A 25062-nucleotide genomic window follows, 5' to 3' on the forward strand; every position below is an offset into this window, starting at 1 on the left:
CCTCCTCCTCCTCCTCTCCTTCCTCCTCATTCTCCATTCTCTTTCTCCCTTTCCCTCCTGTCTTTCTCCTGTCTCCTCTTAAACATTCTTTACTAGTTCACTTGGAATTTAAACCTTGGCTTTCAGATATTAAATATTTTTTATACTTTTCTTAGAGTTTCTAATAGTTGGCTTAATGCTTGTTGATGCAAAGGATCCATCTCTTCTTCACCACTTCATCCTGTTAAAAATACAGCTTTATGCAATGGGATCTATTCTCATCTTGGGGACATTATTTTTAGGTCTGCACACCTGCTCTCCTGGAATTTTTTTTTTTTATGACTGCTGAGTTAGTTTCTTGGATCCTTATACTCCATTTTGTGTGTGCGTGCGGGGTGAGGGGGGGCAATGCTTTGAGTAATTGTTTTAAAAGACACTGGCCCGTCTCTCTCTATTTCTGTATTGTTGTTTCACCACTGTATTTAGTGTGAAATTTAAATTTCAGGTTTGGGAGGGTAAAAATATAAAGCCTTCAACTAATTTTTCAAAGGATCCTGTGCACCACCCATGTCATCTGATGCTGTTGATAAGCCATATGATGCTGTCGGATCCTTTTCATTTTGTAACGGATTTCCTTCTCTTTTACATACATTAAAAATACTATAATTTTGTTCTCGCTCCCTTGAGTTACAGGACCTGAAGTGTCCCCATCTCAACTAATTTTGTAACATATTTCAAACCTTCTTGTCTATTTTTTTTGTACAATTTGTGTCATTATTCTAACGTAACCTTTTAGTCTTTCCAGGATGCCAAAAGTTTACATTTTAAATTTATTATCTCAAATTTCTAGTCTTTTAAATGGGTGCAGTGACCTCTTGGTTCTGAGGATACGGAGTACTTCTCCTTCCTTTGGAGTTAGTTTTTAAATTCCTCCCATTGTCCATGCTTTTTTTTTTATTTTTAAATAATTTGTTGATATTACTTTTGTTTATTTTCATGTTCAGGGTAAGGATCATGTACTTGAAAAACCTGGACACAAGGAGGACTGTTGAGTGATAATATTATCAAGTGATAACAGCAAGAATTATTGCATTTATGGGTGGAGTTTTGGTTTAGATATTGCAAGTATTCCTGGGAACTGGGAGCCCGGACTTGTGGGAATACACTTGTACATTTTGATAAAGGAATGTTATCAGTCTCATAAAAATTTCAGAACAATTACCTGGATGAAGAAAACAGGTTGATGAATACAGCATGGGAGACTGACCAGGACATATGCCACGGAACTGAGAGTTGTCTCTCCAGGAGCAATGCTCATCCGTTCTATCTTTAAATATGATGAGAATTTTAGTGAGAATAAAGGTAGAATAAAGAATTAAAAATTAGTTAAGTTTAAAGTAGGTAGCCAGGACAGGTATCTTTAAAGATTCAGTGAGGCGTTTGGGCCCATGGGTCTCTTCCCTGTGATGAGGGCAACCTCTGAGCTCTGTGTTGATGTGTGGATTCTAAGACATATTATCTTCCCCTGAGAAGGTTTGGCAACACCACCACTTGTTGAAATGTCAAAAAGGAAGGCTTCCACTGTGGTGCAGCTGCTTTGCTCAGGATCTTTAATGCACCCCAGATAAATTGTCTGCCTAGTGGCCCTCATGCTTCCTCTTCAGGTACATGTCTGGGCTGTACCTCACTAGGAAAGTGGTGAATGCTTTTGGAGAAGATCTTGGGTAAATTTGCCAGGTTACCATTCAGTAGGTCAGTCTATGAAAACTCTTTATTTGGAGTCAGATTCTTTGTTTCCAAGCATCGTTACCACCAGACATCCACAATGGCATTGGCCTGGATATCTTTTAGACACCTTTAGAGGTGTAGTGTAGACAGTAAGGAAGTTTGGAACCATCCCATGGTGGTGGGACACTTCTACTTCATGAGAATATTCCCGATGATGTTACCACGCACTTTTATGTCTTTTATTTAAATTACCAGAAGTCATTGACAAGGTTTTGTATGTAAAATAATATATATATATATATTTTTTAAAAAGCTGAATTATACTGCTAATTGTCCAAATACTAAAAAATAGAGATGTTACATTAAGGTTTTTCACTGTAAGAAGTTTCATAAATATGAACTGGATGGAGACTCTGATATACTTACACATAGGCAATTTATAAATAACTCCAAATAGAAGATTCTCTTATTAAGTCAGTGTTTTATTTTTTATGTGCTTGCACATCTCTCTGTCTGTCTCTGTCTGTCTGTCTGTCTGTCTGTCTGCCTGCCTGCCTCTCTCTCTCTCTCTCTCTCTCTCTCTCTGTGTGTGTGTGTGTGTGTGTGTAGGGGTACTTGCAGGGGACAAAGAGGGCATCAGATCCCTTGGAGTTGGGATAAGAGGCAGTTAACAGATGTCCTTGTTAGGAAATGAACTTGCTCTTTGGGAAGAGCAGCGAATAGTCTTAATCACAGAGCTGCCTTTCCAGCTCCCAAGTAGAGCTTTGCTTAGATTGATAAATGAGAAACGACTAAACAAACAAAGAACTAAACAACCAGAAAAGTAAAAATGATCAGATTAAAGACTGGTGGGTCAAAAGAGTTGAGTGTGAGTGTGTCCTGGGCAAAGGACGTTCATGAAAGAAGCTGAGACTGTGCTTTTTCTAGAGCACGCCCTGTTAGTGCTGGCAGCATGATGAGAGACTTCTGAAGGTTATTGTTATGTCTATGCTCTGTGAAAATAGCAGCAGACTCACCAATCAGAGACCAAACTCCCCAACTTCCCCATTGTTCTAAATTGTCCCAATGTTTCTACTTTGCGTTGAAGGTCCTTGTGGTGCCATTTTTGCCTTGGATGCATCTTCTGCTCCTCTTTCATTTTTTCTATTCATTCACACACACTCCATATTTGCAAGCTTCACACTCTGTGCTTAGTGTTGGCTGTGCACTGTGAGGACCTAGAAGGTACGGTCCTACATCCATGGTACAAAGAATACTTTTTATGTGCTTGTTATTTTGTTTTTCATTTCTTTGTTTTGTTTGAGACACAGGCTGTCCTTGAATTCATGATACTTCTTCTCTCTCTAGAGTGCTACAGTGTTACATTGCAGAGCTGAGCTACTACTTCCTATAGTGTGTTAAGGATACTGTATAAAAAGAGAAGACAAGAGAAGATGGAATTATAAGGTGTTGAGGATTTAGCTCATGAGCACAATGCCTTTGGCTTGGGCTTCAGGTCACACACACACCATGTTTGTTGCAGATCATCATTTACACCCCCTTCTCCTTGGATCAGTGTACGGGAGTGACTGCTAAAGTCAGACTCACATAGCATGGTCACTATTACTTTGCATCTCCATATTAATACTCAACAATCTCTTCACTTGAATTCAAATTATGTGTCTGTCTCTTCCATTAGATTATTGAATTTGAATTGTATGTTTTACTTTTCTACCTTCTCAATCTTTGTTTGTATGTTATATATTATATTTTTCTTGGATTTTAACATTTTTTTAACTTTCTGAATACACAGATAAGCAGAGAGACAGACATGGGAACAAACAACAATATTTCTTTATTTGAAGATGACTACAGCCTTTATTTTTCTTTTCAGTGTGTGTGTGTGTGTGGTATGTTATGTTGTGTGTGTGTGTGTGTGTCTGTACTGTGTTTGCATAGTACACTTGTAGAGGTTCTATACTTACTATTTATTATTATTATTTTGATAAAGAGTATCTCATTGAACCTGTAACTTACCATTTTAGATACATCTGCTAGTCAGGAAGGCCCCACGATCCACCTGCCCTTGTGTTGTCCTGCTGCTGGGTTATTGGTGTGCTCTGCCAGCTTGGGATTTTTCTGAGGATGCCCGGGATCCAAATTCAGCTTCCTGTGCTTGTGCAGCAAGCACGTGACCCACTGAGCAGTCTCCTTCAGTCTATCTCCTGGTGTCTTACTTCATATTTTTCAGCGTTTCCTGTGAGGACAGTGAAAACTATGTGTCTCTTCTCCAATCCTAAGAATTATTAGAAGTCTTCTGTCTTGATTACCAAAGTTTTGCTGTTTGTGCATTTGAAAAATTAATAAATTGATTCATTAATCGTTATGGATTCCTGCTCAAAAGACAGCACAAGAAACAAGAGAAGGTGAATGAATATTTATTAAAAACGTTGGCTGTTCTTAACGATATCAATAGTATCCTGGAAACAATATGGTTTTATAGTGACTATCTGACATGAAAACAATAGGAATGATTAAGCACCTGTACACAATTGGCTCCAAGCCGAGTCCTGCATATGGAGTGTCTTCGTCGTCACAGTGGTTATGTGAGACAAGTTCCTTCAGCAGCTTAAGGCTGAGGCTTTATTATTAGCTACAGATTGGTAAGTCCAAGATTTGAGCCAAGGACGGTTGTATAAAGTAACACACCTTTCCACCCTCTCCCACCCCATAGAGATATTTTATAAACAGGTATAGGGACGAATAATTACATTAGTCGGGTGTTATGGAGGTGCAATGGAGCATTGTTTTATAAAATAGCACCCACCTTAAAGTAATAGCACTCACGTTTTGGTTTTGTGTGCATTTATTATTTATTCAGGACTGGCTGGCTGAATTTGGGCTGTTAACTGTTACTCTGCATGTAGTAGGGAAATGCTTCGTTATCTCATTCCATAAATTACTCAACGTAATTGAATGTGACAATTTCACTTTCTGTAATATTTGGTCCTAGATTAGAAAGATGGTTCCTACTCAGAATTCATGGTGTATCCTAGAACTTTTTAAAAACCCACAGCTGTGGGAAACTTTGGAGGTGTATTTCCACACAAAAGGAGCAGTTGGACTTTGAATGTATGCTCATTTAAATATTTCCTACTGCAGGTTGTTTCCGTTGTCGTGTTTCAGCTATTGAGTCAGGCTCTTAAAATGTCAAGCACAATTATCAGACTTAGCAATGAGGGGAAAAACTTTCTACATATTTTCCCTAGGCTAGAAAGATTTTTTTCTGCCTCATTTGCACTCAATAGCTAGCAGCTTTGGGGTTCTCTAGCTTTTCTCTGCTTCTACCCAGCCAGGTGTTGGAAGAGTTGCCATATTTACAAGGCTAATCCTAGGAAGGCAAGATCGGATCCACTTTAGAACTCCTCGGTCACTCTGCATGCTTCTAAAACTGTTCAACCTTGACTCTCCTTGAGGGTTCTTCAGCCTTAGAATGGCTAGAGCTGGCTAGAACCTCAATCCCATTAACACTGTTTTTCTAGACTAAAAAGAACCCTGATTTATAAACCATGCCTCTGCCCTGGTTTGCTTCAGTGTATTTATTTTTGAACTGCAGTCTATTATAGGATTTTTTTTTTTACTTGATGATTTGATGATTTTATACCATGGTTATCTTTACGGAGTAATGATTTGTAGGCCTGGGATTCCCAGTCATTAAAGCACATTCCCTTACTCTATCTTGCCTTATGTGATCCATGAGCCAAAAGAAATGTTTTTAGATGTTAAACTACCTCCTGGAGAAGTATGGGGATGTCTGATACCTCAGGTGGCTGCAGAGGTGTCAGAGCACCAGCCCGGGGTTCCAGACTCAGTCCCTCATCCTCCCGTCAGCCCAGAGCTCCTGACTGAATTCCCCATCCTGAGACAAGCCCCTGTGGCTCATCTAAGACACCTCTAATGAAGTCTTCCTGTGAGTTCACCCCTTCTGAGACTGTTATTTCAAACCATCCCCTTCAGCGGGAATAACGCTGGACTCTGCAATTCATTTTGACTTCCGGGGCACTGATTCCAGCAAGTTACTAAGAGTATGCTGGGCCATAAAGGCAATGTCTTAATGATTTAAGACAAGAATCCTTTATTCCTAAAATAACTCTGCTCACTAATGTGATCAGCGGGCTCAATTTCAGTCTGACAGAGGTTTCAAAATAGAACTTCACGAGGGAAAACTGTAATTAGACATTCACGGGTAATATTCTGTTTGTGAAGCAGAATGTTAATGAAGAGAAGTATTGATTTTATTTTAGTTTCATTACCACTACATTTGATGGTATACCTGATTCAGGTGGCAACACAGCTTGTGAAAATCTCTTCTTAACTTTCCTCTTTCTTCTCCTTGAGTTTCTGTTGTGAATAAAGACATAGAATTGGACTGGGGAGATGATCCTTTTGGTGATGTGCTTGTCACAGAAATACAAGGACTTAAACTCGATCCCTATGACCCACGTGAAAAATCCAGACATGGCGGCATGCACCTTGTATCTTATTGCTGAGAAAGTAGAGACAGAGGTTCACTGCAACTCAGCAGCTAGTCAGCCTAGCCAAATCTGTGAGCTCTGGGTTCAGCAGGAGACCCTGTCTTTAAAAAAATATGGTGGAGTGTGAAACAGGAAGACACCCCAGCCGATGTTGACATCTGGTTCCCTTATGTATGAACACATATGCCCACATTTGCATTACACAAACACAGGCAGAAACACAACAGACTTAGATGATTTTGTGATCCGCAACAGACATGATATCAAATATAATATACCACGTTCGAGTACCCAAATAAGGTCCTTAACGAAATTCTCCGGGCGCTTTGTTGAGAAGCAGCGTCATCATCTCAATTTGATTCCGAAGGCGCTCTGATGAACCAGAGATGTCTGTGTAGTTAAGAATCAGGGCACACAGATTAGGACAGGCATCAGCAGCCTGCTGTCCCCCTCCTAAATTATTATACTCCTTCTTAAGGGTGTCTGCAATTTTTTTTCTTAAGCCAAACATTCGGGTATTAAAGATTTCTGTTTTGTGGAAGACAGCTGTTGTCAGTAGACCCCTCCTGGTTGCATTAAAGAAGCGAAGGGAAGGGCCTGAATACTGACTCCTGACGGTTCTAGCAATGAGCACAGGGCACAGCCCTGTTCTTTTTCTGTTACCAAATGTTGTGGATAATAACAATCATTTTGATAACCTTCATTTTCTTGGAAAATGATTGAATAGAAAGAATAAGCCCGGAGATTGCCTACTGCTGCGTTGGAGCCTGGGGGGCCCTTGCTTATAAGTCGGTGTTTCTTCTGACTTTGTTGTTGTCTGATGTAGCTTCACATTTGGTGAGAGACGCTGACCTGAGGTGTGCTGATTTTTATGAGGCTACCACCTCTGTGTCTGTGACCCTGAGAGGCTTGAGTTATTCTGTGCATGGTTTTTACTTTGCTCCACGAGTCTCAGAAGAAAATTCTATGAGTACATAGGCATGTTTTCCAGATCCCTTCCCACTCCTAACAGTACGGCTGTGCTAGCCTCTCACATCTGCTTTCTGAGCCCAGTCAGACTTTACCATGGGCTCTGTTACTCTTTCCACTGACACATCATGAAAATCTTTCCTTCTGCAGGTAATACTGACGCATCAACACAGGTGGATTTTGAGTAGGTTATGCTGAGAAAAATAATATAAAAGATAAACAGTATATGATTTCACTTACAGATATACTTTATTTTATTTTTAAAATGAATTAATTAATTTTTACAGCCCAGGCACCTCCCCCTTTCATCCCCCCTCAGAGTCTATCCTCGAACCCCTATCTCCTCTGAGAGGGTATGCTTTTCGTGATCAGTTTTATGAACACAGGGCTGACAGGAGAGCTCTGTGACAGGACTCTCACCTTGTGTGCCTGTAACCCAAGTTTCAGTCACCATTACCATTCCCCGGAAGAAAAGGAAATTATTCATTTGAGTTTTGTCCTGGGGAGATGGCTCAGTGGGTAAAAGGGCTTGCTACACAACCTGAGTTTAGACCCCCAGAACTCATATAAAGCAGTGGATTAACACCTGTAATCCTAGATAAGAAGCTGAGGCAGGAGGATTCCCGGCTACCCTAGCAACACAGTGGCAAAGATAATCTGCCTCAACCAAGATAGAAAAGTGTAGACTGAAACCTGTCTTCTAGACTCCATTTCTGCACAGGCATGCATGCGTATCCATAAACACAAGCACACATAAGTGTATGCTCACACATCTCTAACATGCACACACACACACACACAACCACACACACACACACACACACATACACACACACACATACAAAACACTCACACATCACACACACACAAACACACACACACAACCACACACACATACACACACACACATACAAAACACTCACACATCACACACACACACAAACACACACACACACACACACACAGACACACACACACAAACTAAAGGTGATTGGTGGCTGCCAGGGCTAGATGGGAGGAAGACAAGAAGGGCTTGTTCTTTTTTTTTTTTTATGTCAATAAGTCTTTATTTGTTATACACAGTGCTACAACAGTTACAATCAGAGAGCACACTGCAATTTTCAAGTAGACAACTGAGAAAGAGCAAGTCTGCATGCTGCCTTCATGGTGCATAGAAAACTGGTGAACTAACACTAGCTGGTAGGCTTATGAATCACTCTGCAGTGTTAATAAAGGCCACTTTAGTCTGGAAGGCTACTTCTCTGACAGGTTTTGAGCGGTTCTACATTGCAGGTCTTGTAAAGGATACAACAAGCGAATGTTGGAAAATGTTATTTCTTGTTTTGAAGATGGAGAGTCAATTTCTGCACCACTTGAGAGAGCCATCTTACTAGCTTATGTTGGCTTTCCTTTGTCATACATTGGCAATTTAAGAATTTAGAGTTTTTGAAAAAGTCTAGGGTTATACAGAATACTTATAGAATCACTACTTATAACATTTGTCCAGTTCTCACCTGTTGTCCTGCTAAAACCCCTCATCTGATGAGGTTTAGTGAAAGCCTCTAACAATTGTAGCAGACTTCATATACTATGTATGGAAACATGTCTAAGACATGGATGTGTCCACAGGAAAATGGCAGTGCTTCTATTGTAAGTAAGTGTCAAGTTTTCTCTTGATGTTATCAAAAGAATCTGCTCCCATGTAGTCAGCCTGGCCCTGTTCCCACCGTTCCTTCCTTTCTTCTGAGGACATACAAGGTTGTGGTGTAGCTGGGGCCTCCCCAAAGGACAGGTCTGACAAGGCTCCTGAGACATGTTCCATCATTAGATAGGAGCCAGCATCTTTGACAAGGCCATGGTGTTGGAGCAGGGGTAAGACACTGGTGGTGAAGATGTCCCACCACAGGTTCAGAAACTCTGGGTGACTCACAGTTGGGTCTTGGGATTCACATTTGACACTTTTTGTTTGGGGACTGTAAGTGTAATTCCATGGCTTGGTTCGTCCCAGGAAGTGTACAACTTTGGCATTTTTACCAAACCCTTTAAATGCTGGGAGGTAGGAGTATATTGAGATGCTGCTCAGGTTATACACAAATGGCAGGTGTTTTGTGATATCTGTAGTTGCCCAGCCACTAAAATATGTATTCAGTAGGCCCTGGTCCCCACCATCAAAACTACCTTGCTCAGAAGCAAGATGTAACAGCTGGTTATATGTTTCAATTGAGGGTTGATAGACAAAGACTCCAGAATTGAAACAGTCAGGCCACCCTGGGTCTGGTGCTGTGGACAATTCTTCTCTTTCAAACAGTTCATCAATATTGGAGAGGACCAGAGTATCTGCATCCATGAACACACATTTGGAATACTGAGTAAGTGACCAGCAGTGGAGTTTAGTCAATGTGATACCCAACTCTGGCCTCTTCATTAAGGTTAGATGAGCAGAATCACCACTGTCCAAGACATCTACCATGATGACTTCATCAAAGACAGTCTCTAAAACTTTTCTCATGGAGTCTGAAACCTGTGGGCTGGTGAGTACAACCATCCTCCTAGTAGTCCTGTGCTGTTTCAAAGATGAGCCCAGGACCAGTGCACCCTTGGCATAGGCATCGTTTGTGGTCAGCGTCACAAAAGCCTGATCTGTCATGGTGTGGCTGGGTGGGGTGGGTCGGCGGAGCCGGGCGCCGTAGGTGACTGCGGCCAGCAGGGAGCGAATGGCTTGTTCTTTAACGTACTTTTGTACTTTAAGTTCTGGAAATGGATGGCTGTAAGGCTTACAAGCGTTTGGATGTGTCCAAACATGGTTAAAATGGAAAATTTGAAGCTAAGAAGATGGTTCAAAGGTTAAAATGTTGAGAACTGAATGTTTGGATCCCTGGCACCTTGTAAGTAAATGTCAGGAGAACATAGAGGCTCACCACTATTTCTGATCTGGGAAGGCAGAGACAGGGAACCGCAAACCAAGCTGGCTGGGGAGGTCAGCTTTGGGTTTGATGGAGGAATCCACCCTCCCTGAGTGACGTGGTAGTGTGATTGAGGATGACTGCTGATGACAGTCTCTGTAGGCTCATGATCACATATGTGTGCACATATGTGCCATACCCAATGTGTGCCCCACATGTGGAAATAGGCATGCATGCATGTACACTATACACACACACATGAAAATGAATGAAAGGTAAATTTAAGTTATGTGTATTTTGCTACATTCAAAAGTAATTTGACAAGGTCTCTGATGATGCTTATGTATTCCTTGTCCTATCTAGATAGTCCCATCTTTCCTAGGTATTAACCATAAAACTCACTGGAGCCCCGAAATGCAGTCTGTCCTCTCATTATCCCAGATATCTGAATCTGTTTTAGTGACTTCCCACATTTCTACTGTGCTCCCAGACTCTGCCTTTGTGTCCCAGAGTCAGGATGTCATTCTCTTTACTCTGAACTCTATGAACCACTGGGAAAAGCACTTTACCACTCTACAGCCAACCTTTCCCAGCCTTCATTTTCTGACTGTCTGACACAACTGTCCTCGCTGGCTCCCTGGGCTGCCCTTCTCATCTCTGGGGTTTTCTTCAAAAGATTATGTCTTGAGAGGGCCTCTTTAACCATCTATTTACATTTTTAGGTTTTTGAAAATCTTAGAAATAGCACATAGTATCTCTATATATTTATAGGGTACAATATGATAGTTTCATATATATATATATGGAATAAAATATATATGTATATATACATACATATACATATATATGTATATATACATATATACATGTATAAATTATACTCAAATGAGGGTATTCAACATCCACACCACCTCAGCATTTATCATGTCTCTATGTTAAGACTCTTTGCTCTGAAATACATTAATATTGCTGATGACAGTCATCTCATCACGTGACTCCTCAACTTCAGTGCCCACTGACCAATGAATGGCTAAACGATGTGTTCTATGTACATGGTAAAGTATCGTTCAGCTGTAACAGTGGGATCTTTCTGACTGTGGCAGCGTGGATGGGTAGTACTGGAGGCTCTCATGTTAAGTGAAATAATCCAGGCACCAGAAGAAAAGAAAAGATTTCCCTCAGGTGTGCAAGCTAAAGGACTGAGCTCCAGTAAGAGGATAACACAGACACCTGTCTTCTCTCTCCTCGGCTCTCGTGTTCTCTTTTATCCTGATCTTACTAACCTACTCATACTTTATGACAGTTTCACTGCATGCTACCCATTTTATTGTGTTATCGTAGAGGAATGTTAATCCAGCAACATGGCTGCTCTGATCACATCCGAAGTCCTTCCAGGTCTGTGTGATCTGGCTGGAACACAGATGTGCCACACACCTTTAATCCTTTTGTCTGGAATATAGACATACCCTTAGTACAAACCCTTAATCCTAAACAATAACTTCTGATTGAGGGGCAGACAAAGTGAAAAAGACTTGATAGAATGAGTCAAAGGTAGGATATGCTCAACTCTCAGGAGACAAGCTATGGAAGAGCAGTGCAGGAGAGACAGTTCTGTCAGTTCAGTGCAGAGGAGTCGAGATTAGGAATCAGTCAGTTGGGAGGCGGTGCAGGGAGTGTAATACAGTGGAGGTGAGTTCATTCTTGAGTTCATGCAGTTCAGTGCAGGTCAGCAGAGGCAGCCGAAGCCAGGGGATAAGAAGGAGCCTGAAGATTAGAACAAATTGCCAGAGTTAGTTTGAAGCCAAGCAGAGCAATTTAGTAAGAAGTTGAGACAAGCCAGAATGAATCAGTCAGCCTGGAGAGAAATTTGAGCCAGAACAGCTGAGCTGAACCAGCCAGCCAGCGCTCAGAAAGAACTAGAGTGAGCTTATTAGCAGCAAACTTCCTAGATTACAATTACATCAGGTAAATAAAAGTTACATTTACAGGTTATATTTATAAGGACTTTATCATACAATTATAATCTGCTTTGAACATCTCCTCATGTGCCCCCTAAACTTTCACACCCCTCACTTCTGTTAGTAGCCTTTGTTCATCTTGTTTTGCTTCTATGTTCATGTGACATGCACATAACCATTGTATAGTGTGCTCATTTGCATAACCTTTGCATGTTGTGTGTTCATTTACATAACCATTGCATATTATGTGGTCATTTTCATAAACTTGCATAATGTGTGTTCACTTACATAAGCATCGCATATTGTGTGTTCACTTACATAAACACTGCATATTGTGTGTTCATTTGCATAACTGTTGTATATTGTATGGTCATTTACATAACTATTGCATACTGTGTGCTGATTTATGTAACTATTACATATTGTGTGGTCATTTACATAGCCTTTGTATATTATTGTATTATCATTTGCTCTTTTTTTTTGTTTTTTAATTTAGTCTCCCTTCTTCAGGAAATACCAGCTCCACGAGGGTAGGGATCTCATTCATAAATCCAGCATCCTGGCACAGAGCAGAGAACATGGGGGAGTTAAGTAGACGAATGACCTAAACTAGGATTTGTTTTACTTGCCCTGTTTTCATACATCAAAATAATTTCTTTCAATCTATCACAAGTTCACTGTGATACTGTGGAACCACAGGTCTGAGGACACCATGGATTGTGACTTGAGTGGATGGTGTTTTCACTATGGGGTCTGAATAACTAATAATAAAAACGAGGAACTTTGCTTTAAAAGAACTAGCCTAAGGTCAGCCAGGCTCCACCACAGAAGGCAGATTTGTCTGTTGCCTGAAAGTCTTTCCTGTGAAACTGGGATAATTGTACTGGTCCCACTCATTTCTGTGATGTTATAAGAGCCCCGTCTTCTTGCGATATTCACTAGAATTCTTTACGTGTGTCACGTGTTTTCTTACTCATGCCTCTTATCAGGTGGATCTAAGTTTCACAGAGGAGTAGCCTTATCTCCAGCTTCTAATGCTGAAGGGCCAAGGTGGGCTCTGAAGCACCGGCTGGTGTGTGTTGGCTATTTTGACTTTTGTATAATTCAACTTCCTCACTGATCAGGGACAGAAAATGTTTCCAATATTCCAAATGTTAGAAAAACCAACTCTGTGTCATCATAAATTTTAGCCATGGCATGTTTATATATATATGTGTGTGTGTGTGTGTGTGTGTGTGTGTGTGTGTGTGTGAGACATTTTTTCCATATTGGTATGTCAAGTATCTGGGTAGATAAAAAGCACAAACACATACATTGTACATCATTTTTGGGAGGTAGTTGGTCAACACAAGATTGTATGTCTTGGTATTATTAGGAGATGGAGGAAATCAAAGCGCTTGAAGTGATCTAGTTTTCTGAATTTAAATCTTTCTTCTTTCTGCTTACCTCCGGTGAACATGCTGTTCTGGTCATGGGAGAATATTTGTCACGTATTTATTCTCATGTACAGAGTCCATCTGCTCTCCTCAAATTGAGTGGATGTGCTAAAAGTGTACAGAGTAGTTCTAAGTAAAGTTATATACCATATGCATGTGCCAATGCCTGGGTATAAACTTGAATATGAGTATATACACGTAAACGTATGTTTGATGAGCACACATTTTTTCATGCCTCTAATGCATGAGTACAGATAGATTTATGCATATAGTACATACCTGTACACAAAAGTATGTGCATTTTGTGTGTATATGCATCTATATACATGCCCATATATGTACGCATATGTATGAGCATGTGCAGGTGTGTATGTGTGAACATGTGTGGGTGAGTGTGCATGTGCATGTGTGAGCATGTGCTTGTGCATGTGTGTGTTCATGGGCATGTGTGTGTGTGAGAGCATGAGTGAGTGTGTATGTGCATGTGTGTGTATATGTGTGAACAAGTGTGTGCGTGTATGCATATGTGTGAGTATGTGCATGCAGGTGCATATGTTCGTGCACATGTGCATGTGTGTGTGCATATGTGTGAGCATGAGTGTGTGCATGTGTGTATATAGTTTTACTTCCTCACAGCAGCAGGCAAAGGAGTGAGCGAGCCAGTGAGCCTCTTCCCTGCAGTCATCACCGTCTTCCATGGACAAATGAAAGCAGACTGTGAAAATGGAAGGGGGCAGGGAAGAGGCTCAGATACACAGTTCATGCTCTGGGGAGGGTGGGCTCTTGGGATTTCATTAGAACTCTTCTCTTTTCCTTCTCTGCTGCAAGAATTCAGGAGGAGGCTGAACTTGCGACTGAAGGAGTCCTGATCCTGCTTCGGCTGCACTTTCTCTTCCCAAGCTGCCCGGCACAGATGCAAGCTTACACTGGATTCTGCATTGTTATGCTCTTAGTGCCTGTTCTGTAGCTGGCCTTCAAATCTTGATCGGATTCAAAGTCTGGTTGTCTTTCCACGGAGGAGTCCTTAGTTGTGTGGATGTAAAACACCCAAGGACTTAAAAATGTGTTTAAAAATACCTCTTTCTACAAAGATATTTGAAAATGCAGGTAAATTACATGTATCCTGTGACTCCCTGGGCAAGTGTGTAAAACACTTCTCAGAGGGAAACTCCCTTTCTCAGCCCCTCGCTTCTGAATGTTCCTTCAAATATCTTTCTCTAATCAGACTCTCCTGGTCAATAAGTCCTTTCTTCTCTCTTCTAGGTCTGTGTGTGATTGCCCATAACTCTCGGAGACTCTTCTTCACCTTTATTCATGATGGGCCCATGGAACATTTTGTTTATTAATTGTCTTTTGTGTTCCAAGTTGATGGCTCCATGATGCTGTTAGGCACCTTGGACCGGGTGGTGATGGAAGACATCACAGTGTGATTAATAGTTTCTGTGGCATAATTTTCTGCAAGAACTGCTTCTGATGCCAGCTTCCCTAGGTGTGGATCAGCCCTGATTTACTGAGGGTGCAGCATCTTGTCTCCCCTTCTCTCCAGTCCCCACGCTGCTCTGGAGGCACTGTGGCCTGGAGCAGTGTGGTGGAAGCTGTTGTTCACCAGCAGTTTGCACACAAAAGTCTATGTCTGAGGTCGCTTCCTATAGAAAGCTTTCCTGCTCTCTTTTGTTCTTGCCTGTTCTGTTCACCTGGACCAACTTTCATGTTACATGTCTTACCATGTACCTGCCCAGGAGTCAACGTCCTGTTGATAATACTACTTCCCGGTACCTCAGATGACTAAGGCCACACACAGTTGTAATCTCCAAATCCCTAAGTGCCAGGCAGCTTTCTTTTTAATTTATGGTTTGCAGAGAAAACAAAAACAGAAACAAAAACAACAAAAATTTCAAGCAGTCTGCCCAAAACTTCCCAGGTAGTAGTGAATCCAGGTCACCCTAACTCTGAAGTCTGAGTTTCCCATGACATCTTCACAGTGCCCTGTGTCTTCACATTGGATTGTGTGAAAGATTCTGGCATGTGATTGATAGGTGTATGAATATTGATAAAGCACACCTCATTGACTTTGTGACCAATTCCAAGAGTCTAAATGCATTACAGTGGTGGGCCCGGCCCTTTGGAAAAGCTGTGGATTTGTTGAGGAGTTGCCCTATGGTTGGTGGGTTGCTGCTTTTGGTGCTGCTCTGAACTGGGTCCATTCTGCTAAAGGGTCAGCTTTTCCGAGTTGGCTTGTCAATTCTTTCCCCCTGGTGACTAGAGAACTTATAACCCAAATAGCTGAATCCAGTGCTAATTTCTTTCTCTCCATTTATAATGAATATCTGCGCATGAGTCTATATTCCCCAAACATTCTTTTTTTTCTGTCAGTTTTTTTCCTGACATCTTAAATGTTGCATTTGTAAAGAGATACTGGTTGTACACAATGATGCTTACAGTATGTAGTTAAGGATATAGGTACATAACTCTTTTCTGGTGTATTTCCTCTCCTTTCAGAAGCACTGGGTTATGGTCGTAGTAAGGGGAAGAGACTTGCATATTGAATGTCCAACTAGGGTGATCACTTAAAGACCATCACTTATCCATATTATCACTTATTTTATTCTGTCCTACTTAATGAGCCTTGGAGAATGTGACATAGTATAAAATCTAGAGGTATGGGCTATGATATAGTTGGTATAATTTCATAGTAGTCCAGGTAACGTTGAGTATTGGTCTTCACTATAATTTATATTTAATATCTTTGTTTCAAAATCAGAGTAGACATTCTGGGAAGCTAAGTAAAGCATTAGTTAGCTTCCTAATCTTTTCAAGCCTTTTAATTTATTAGTAAGTTAGAGATAATGTATATGTTTCTTCATTTAGGTATTGTTATGCTCTGTAGGATATTTCCTATACATGTATATTGAGTTGGGTGGTAACTACCTTGTTATTTCTCAAAATGTCATTTCTCTTCCACTATTAGCTGTGAGTCATAGCAAAGTAATTTTAAACCATTTTTTCCATTTTATCATTATAGTAATGAGTATATGCTTGCCATTGTTTTGAGATGACAGCACTTAGGGTATCTATTGTCAATAATTGGAAGAGTTGCTTAGCACCATGAGTGTGCATGGCTAGGTTACTTCCATGCTAATTAAAACACTTCTTTTAATATACTGTCCCATATTTCATTTAATTTTTTATATCCACATTAAGATGGAATTTTCACAGCAAAGATACATAACTCTAGCCAGCAACAGTAAACTTTTAAATTCACATATTTATACTGTCTTTTTTGAGGCAATAATCTTAATTAAGCAAGCATGGAGAATACATTACAGTTCACTTTTCTTCATCTACTGTTTTCTAGACATAAAATTTCATGGCTTTATCAAATCTATAGAATTGTAAAATAAACAAAAATTGATTATTTTGTCACCATCAATATAGCTTTAATGTTATGTTCTGTTTAAACGAAAGCATTTAAAATAGGTGTGAGTGGAGGTGAAACACAAAATGGCTCTGTTTAGGCCACAGGCCGCTATCAGCGTTCAGAATAGTGGATTCCAATGGAATGCTATTTAATAATGAAAATAAATTTGTGAAACTCTCGTTCACTAATTTTCTACTGGGCACGTTCCACCACGGGAAGTAAAGGCCACAGGACTGTCTCTTACAGGGGTTGTGGATACAGAGTCTGTCTGTGAGAGGCTTGCCGTATGGTCCCATCTCAGAGGATTCAGTGTCCTCTGGGAGTCTGAGAGTCAATGGACATTTCCCACAGCTGTTACACTCCAGCAACTTTTTATTCCAGGAAGTACTTGCTATCTGCATGTGTTACATACTCTCTGGTTGGCTATGGCTTTAGTTCTGGCTGCTGGATGACTGTGGGTCTCTTCCATATGTGGACATTTTAGACCCCAGACGTGACTCAGTGTAGACCAGAAGCACACCATCGGTTTTGTTATCAGAATTAAAGCCGAGGGCTTTTGTGACATGTTGACAGAAATCATGTGGCCAAGCTCAGGGTTGGAATGGGGTAAGAAAGTAACAAAAAGTAACAGAAAGTGAATAGTGACATACTCTGAGGATTCCTGGATCTAACCACACAAAAGGGAAGATAAACATAATAAAAATAAAAATTGACATAATAAAATTCCATAATATATTGGATAGGTATGGCTTGCACAGATTCATGGGTTTAAATGCTTGGCCCATAGTGGCACTATTAGGAGATATGGCCTTGACAGAGGAAGTGTGTCACTGTGGGGGTGAGTTCGAGGTTTCTTATGCTCAAGCTACACACCCAGTGTGGCACATAGTACCCTTCTGCTGCTTGCAGATCAAGATATATAACTCTCAGCTCCTTCTCCAGCACCATGTCTGCCTATAGGCTGCCATGTTTCCCACCCTGATGATAATAGGATGGACCTCTGAAACTGTAAACCAGCCCCAATGAAATGCTTTGCTTTGTCTTGGTCAGGGTGACACTTCACAGCAATAAAATCCCTAAGGTACTCCCTTAGTTTGCAGTCATTGAACCAGGTAGTACATTCTGTTTAAGAGATAAATGGTCCAAAGCTGCTATCCAAATGAAGTTACATAGTATTTCACAGGAGTGGATGTTTGCAAGTAACTGTCATGTATCCATCTGTTCCTCTGCTAAGTATCTTTGGTGTCCACATTGTTCTAGTTTCTAGAAGCTGATACCTTTCCAGATGCTCTGACAGGCCCTTCTGTCCCACTCCAGGCTTCCGTGGCCATCAGTGTGGTGCTGATGAAATCCATTCTCAGGCACAGACTCATATTAACTGACTTCCGTGTGGCTGTTTAGAACTCTTATGTGATACTGAGTAGCGAAATTGAGTTCCCGTGCCTCCAAAGCCTACCTATCATCAATGAAACTTATGTTTTAACAGAAGGAGGCCATTACAGAAAACCGCAATTCATAAAAAGTGCAGAGAAGTGGTGACAGTGGGGTAGCCAGGCCTAGTGGATACATCTACAACACAACTTCTACATCGAAAGATCAAGGGGAAGCATGGAAGCGTGGGTGGAAAGATTATAAGCTGCTTTGTGATCGTATTTCCTAGAACTAACAGGAAGGCTGTACTCATGATACACCAACATATGGCTGCCTAAACAAGACCTGGGCGAGAATGACAGCAACAGACAATATAGGAAGGGGAAATCTCATCGGGTTCAACATGTAGTCAAAGCACTACGGGCAGCCAAGGAATGCGGAGAGAGGGAGGAATCGTCCTTCTCAGGGATGAGTCACTAACTGGTTATCCAATACCAAGTGGTCAGCTCCCAAATCTCTCTCTCTCTCTCTCTCTCTCTCTCTCTCTCTCTCTCTCTCTCACACACACACACACACACACACACACACACACTCAAACACACATTGAGGGAGTAAGAAGGTTCATGGTTGGGGTTGGAGGGAGGAAAGGAAAGGGGGAGAATGAGAAAATATTTTAATTTAGACATGTATTTTACATGAAGGTAAAAGAATTCCCCAGTGTGCCTATGTGTTCATTACTTATTGACATACTCCAGTATTTATTGATTAATTTATGATTCAATAAATATTGATGTAGTATTTATAGGCTAGATTCAGCTCAAGGTGTTTGCGATTCTACAGTGAATAAAACAAGTTGCTCCACCAAGCTTATACTATAGCGGATGGGTGACAGCAGGTAGTAGGTATTAGGCAGAAAAGAAGCAAATGCAGTTAGAAGCCCACAAAATGACAATAACACAACTATAGGGTGGCCAGGGAAGGGCTATTGAGGAGGTGGCATTGGGGAGGGACCTTGAATGACAAGAAGGAACCAGTGACGCAAAGATCTGGGGACTCACCTTCTGCCACAGGAAGCTGCTACCGAGGCATATGACATATGAAGGTGGGGGCCATGCTTATGGTGTTTTGGAATACTAAGAAGGCTATCTGGTTAGTGGTACGAAGCTAGCTAGAGGGGGAGGCAGCCAGTGCCCAGGCAGTAGTAGCTTTAAAGACTTCGGTAAAGCCCAGGCCCTAGGGATGAGCGCACAGAAATGTGGCTCCGCCTCTGGTGCCTGTTTCTAACTTCCTTCTCTACGGCGGCTTCTGGTCTCTGTGATTTTCTCCCGTTTTCCAAGCTTCTCCTACATCCTGGTGCTGTTGCCCTCGTCTATCCATGTTGTTTTCTCAGAAACTTCTCCCTCATACACTTCTCGGCCTGCTCTCCCCAGTCGGCCTGCTCTGGTGTGGTTTTCTCACAAAGTTCCAAGCCCCCTGACATACCTCTGGATTCCATCTCCGTTCGGAACCACCTTCTGGATGGTCTTTGTCTCAGTTTCTCTCTCAGCGTGGCTTCCACCTCTCTGATAAATGAATCTATCTAAAACGCTCCACGGACCCTGTGCATCTGTTCAAGGGCTCTGCACTGTGGCGCCACCATGCTTTGAATCTGTGTGTCTGTGGCTCTGGAGTGATCCGTCTCACTTCAGAGACTAGCTTGCTCAGTCTTTGTGTATCGCCTCCTCCTCCTCACACCCCCTACCTGGATAGCTTCATTAACCCCCGAGTCCTAGCAAATGTACTCTCTTTCTTCCCTGACAACTTGGTCTAGGTTAATCTATCTTACAGGTCCTTAGTGCCTTGCATGGTTCCCTTCCGTTTAGCATCCATTACATATTTCACTCACCTGTCTTCTCTGCGTGAGCTCCAGCTTATTCACTCTCTAATAATTTTATAATAATAACACACACAATAGTAGATGTTTAAAATTATACATGTTAATGGCATGAGTATGCTGTGTGTGTATGGGTGAGAGGGATGGGGTGAGGAATACTGGCCAAAGCTATAAGAAAGGATTGTCTAAATGCCAATGATTGTTTTGACGATAAAACAGGTTAAGTAAAGCAGAAGATATCTGTATTTACTGCGGCACCATCCACAACAGCCAAGAAACAGAACCAAATGTGGTGCCAGTAAAACAGATGAGTTGATAAGGAAAACATGGTACTTTACCTAGTCTTGAGGAAAAGTGGAATCATGACACTTGCAGGAAAATGGATGCAGCTGCAGATCAGACTCAAAGAAGCAATACAGATTGAGGAAGATGATTATTAATACTAAGTATTTTTTCTTAGTGTTGGCTCTCTCTCACTGTGTGTGTGTCTGCGCGAGTGTGAGTGTCTGTGTGTGTGTATATGTGTGAGTGTGTGTGAGTGTGTGAGTGTCTGTGTGAGAGTGTGTGTGAGTGTGTATGAGTGTGAGTGTCTGTGTGTGAGTGTGTATATGTGTGTGAGTGTGTGTGTGTGTGTGTGAGTATGTAATGAAAGTAGAAATAGGACCATGAAAAGGAGGAAGAGCTCTTAAGGAATTGGAGAGGCAGAAAAAGACAAGAGGGTGTGGGAATAGCTGTGACGTGAGAGGGTGAGTAAACTTTTGGGAGAGGAAGGGGTCTAACATGAGTGGGTTGTGCTAGGGAACAATGGAGGACAAGGGACAGGGGAGTTAATAACCACAAAGTTTAGTGTGACAACGCCATCACTTTTATTGCTAAATAAATAAATAAATAATAAATAAAATCACAAAGTCCTTTGATTAAAAAGTATATATTAACTCAGACATTCAGGTGCCAAAAGCTATGAAGAAGGATTGTTTTCTCTATGAGTCTAGTAAGTACCGGACGCATAAAGCTGCTGTGCACAGGACAGGGAACTGACTCTAGTGTGAGGTATGACGTAAGCTACTCTTGAATCACAAGCAGGGCTAGGTGTTTACAAAGAAAGAGGTTTGCTTCTCCAACATAGGGAACACAGGCTATTCGTAGCTGAGCCTCAGAACATCAGGGTTTGGCTTGGTACTCGCTCTGTGATGTGAGGCTTGTGCCTTCCACTGCAAGTATATCAACACTGGGGACTTGGATTTACTTCTGTTTCTGGAATTCCTGAGAAAGGAGCATTGTAAAGGCCAGCAGTCATTACAACTGAAATGCAGACTCGGATACATTTTTTTAAAATCAAGAGTTATGAGGTCAATCAGTAGTTTAAAAACAAAATTATGATTATTAAGTGATCTAGAATAGAGATATATTCAATCAGAAAGAAAATAAGGGTTAGAAATGGAAAAAAATGGCAAAATGTGTGGCTGGCTTGAAGGATTCCATTTCCTTGTGCTCTCTGAGAAGCACAAGGGGGTTTGAGGGGTGCCAGAGTGTCCAGAAGAGCGATTTATTTCTCTGGGCAGATGGCAGAAGTTCCAAGTTCATCATTCTCTCAACTTTGGCCCTATCCACAGCAAGCACTTCCGTAGGTTCTTCTTAATGATATTGGCTCTAGGTTTTTATTTAAATCCAAAGGCAACAAGTAAAAGTTTCTGTGGCCCAGACACTTCTTCAGAGGTTTTAGATTTGGTCTGGTAAAATCAGTGGTTTTCCTGACCCTGTCCCATGACAGCTGGATGTGCTTTTTTTCTTCTTCTCTATGTGTCTGGCTGTTCTTCATGCACGTATGCCTGTGCAGTATGTGTATGCCTGGTGCCTGGGGAAGCCAGAAGAGGATGTTAGATTCTCTGGAACTGGATTTACACACAGTTGTGAGCTGCCATGTGGACACTGGGATTTAAACAGTGGTCCTCCGGAAGATCAGCAACTGCTCTTGACTGCTGAGCCGTGCCTCCAGCTCCCATGCTTGCATTTTTGTTACTGGAGTAAAATTGATGCTAAAGCTTAAGGAAATCAGAAGGGATGTTGCCTGGCAGTTCAGTTCCCCTCAGCCAGCACTTTCAGCTCCCACAGGACTCTTGATTCCCCGTTACTTGGAAATGCCATTAAGATGGCGCAGATGACTAAAACACAGGGAATGAATGGTTGAGCGAACGCAGAGAACGCAAAGGAGACCGGAACATTTCTGGGATGTTTCTAACAGAGACGCGAGGCAGATAACGGGGAGCTAGGGAAACAAAAAAAATGCCGAGTTCCCAGAATGCCATTCGGTTACAGGAGGTCAGGGACTGTGTGGGGGATGTGGCTGAAACATTTAGGATCAAGCTGATTATGGGCACACTCTCAAAAACCGGAAAAGGTGTTGCACATTAAAACAAAAAACACAACAAAGCAAAAGCCTACACACCCCAGCATCTCTGAGTCTTGGAGCTGGCACTGGGTGTGGTAGGCGTGAATGAGCGTGGTATGTGTGAACAAGGCATTGAGGGGTGGGCAGGGAGTGCCTTATGGGATTCCATTATGACCCTTTCTAGTCATCTTATTATTTTGGAAATTGAATACATTCTTTCAGGCCACTGGAGCTAATTAATACATTTGGTAATCTGCTACTTCATTAAGTAAATTCCTGTAGGAGCTCACGAAGCTTTCTGATGATGTGCGTTCCTGGGATAACTCTCTCTCTCTTCAGGAATAGTAACAATAGTCGCAAGTTTTCGGACATTTACAACTGGCCAGACACTTGGCGCACAGCATCCTTGTAACCCTCTAATCTGCACACATATCCTTAGTAAGAACTTTCCTAGCTCAGCCCCGTGTGTACCGTGGTTTCTATCCTTCTATGCAATTTCACAGACGCCAGCTGTTTCACTGGCATCTTCATCTCATTTTGCATATAATATACAAAACCAAGAAGACACACACACACACACACACACACACCTACTTGCAGAGAATGAGTTGTTTTAAAAGATGTTTGCCATGTAGCCAGAGTAGAATGTTTTATATAAAATAGAACGCAATTAAAAAAATTTGTTTGGGGATTCTTCAGACTCTTTGGATAAGTTTTGTCAATTTTAAATCCGACGAAGTATGCACATATCTGTTATGAGACTTATCTTTGTATTGATATTGAGTTTATTTTACACCAATTTTGTTGGTATAATTGACAAAGAAACTTGTATGTAGGACTGACCATGTGACTCAGTGGGTAAAGGCGCTTGCCACCAAGCCCGATGCATGAGTTTGCTTCATGGAATTCACTTGGTGGAAGGAGAAAACTGATTCTCACAAGTTGTTCTGGGGACTGTAAATGCATACAAGTGATACACACACACGTGCTCACACACATATACACACATACATACACACATGTACACACACATGCACACACATGCACATACACACACACAAAGCAATTATTTAAAAAGCATTAAAGTTCACACAATCAATGTGTAGTGCACTAGACATAGTGCACACCCTGAGATGATTGCCAGTCAGTCCTGATTCACACACCCATCACCTAACCTACTTACCATTTGTATGCATGGAGTATGTGCCATGTCAACCAGTTTAAATGTTCTATACAGTATTGGTAACTTTGGTCATCATTTGGTGTCCAGAAGTTGTTTACCTTAGAACCGAAAATTTATTTCCGGCATGAATGTGGGAGGGGCCAATATAGATGACTACTAAGGAAAGAGGCAGTTCTGTCCCAGGGGTATTGCTCCTGGTTCATCGAGTGTTTGCCAGTGGACGGCTTTGCACTTGCACACACACAGGAGGCACTAAGTGGACTCGGGGTTTAAAAAACAGAGAATGATGAAATTGGGAAGGAGGAGTGGGGATGGGGTATGAGAAGAATTAGAGGAGAGTGGGGTGGATCTGATCAAAGTGCATTGGATGGATAGATGAATTAGGTATTTAGGAAAGAAAGAATGAGAAAAATGGAGGGAAGAAAGGAAGGAAAGAAAGAAGGGAGGGAGGAAGAAAGGAGGGAGAAAAGAAAGGACAGAAAGAAGGAAGGAAGGAAGGAAAAGAGAAACAAAGCAAGAGAGAAAGAAAGAAAGAAAGAAAGAAAGGAAGAAAGAGAGAAAGAGGAAGAAAGGAAGGGAGAGAGGAAAGAAGGAAGGAAGGAAGGAAAGATCTCTGTTTTTCCCCAGATCCTGAATGTTGTGTTTCATTCTGTTCCTTTGAACTCAATTTTAGATTTATCCTATTTTTTAATTCCCTTGGCCTCTCTTAGAACAGTTATTTATCATTCCTATTAGGTAAATTGATCCCATTTCCCGACTTTAATTAACGTTTTGCTATTGATTAGTCTTAGAGGTCATGTGCTACCCATGGAATTAATGTGAATATTATGGCGAATGGTTATTTTGAAATGCAATTTTATCGATCCCAGATATCAAACCCTCCCTTCTTTCAAGAGAGCAATACATTGGAGGGGAAAACGAGGCTTTTACTATTAGTAGCTCAACATTTGTCTGCTGGTTTCAAGGATTTTCTCCTTTGAAATGTCAAAACTAAAAAGGGAAACAAAAATAGCATTAACAGACCCACGTAAGAAATTAGATTATTTGAGGATGTCATGTTAGAAGATGGAACTTTTTTTTTTTTTCAGATTTCCCTGCTTCCTGAAAATAGCAACGAGTAACAGAAAAAAAAAATCTTTAATGCCATCTTTGAGCTTTCTGCTTGCTGAAAAGAACTATGGTATAGCTTGAAGGTTGAAAAAGAGAGAAAAGCTCTTTGCAGAAATATTTTATCTCCTCCAGAACATCATCTTGTCTCCGTGCATAAGTACATTCCCAGTGGCATGCTCACTCCATCTCCACAGCTCTGCATATCTTCAAGCCTGCTCATAAATTATGTCA

General features: G+C 41.3%; 1 protein-coding gene and 1 pseudogene across 1 annotated transcript in view; one reads left to right on the forward strand and one right to left on the reverse strand.

Moving 5' to 3' along the window:
- Hs6st3 (heparan sulfate 6-O-sulfotransferase 3) overlaps positions 1-25062 on the forward strand; it is a 668820-nt gene that overhangs the window by 82837 nt on the left and 560921 nt on the right. The window lies entirely within an intron of this gene.
- LOC114624738 lies at positions 8236-9885 on the reverse strand (annotated as a pseudogene).

This window comes from Grammomys surdaster, unplaced genomic scaffold (genome assembly GCF_004785775.1).
Source record: "Grammomys surdaster isolate TR1022 unplaced genomic scaffold, NIH_TR_1.0 65, whole genome shotgun sequence".
Lineage (NCBI taxonomy): Eukaryota > Metazoa > Chordata > Mammalia > Rodentia > Muridae > Grammomys > Grammomys surdaster.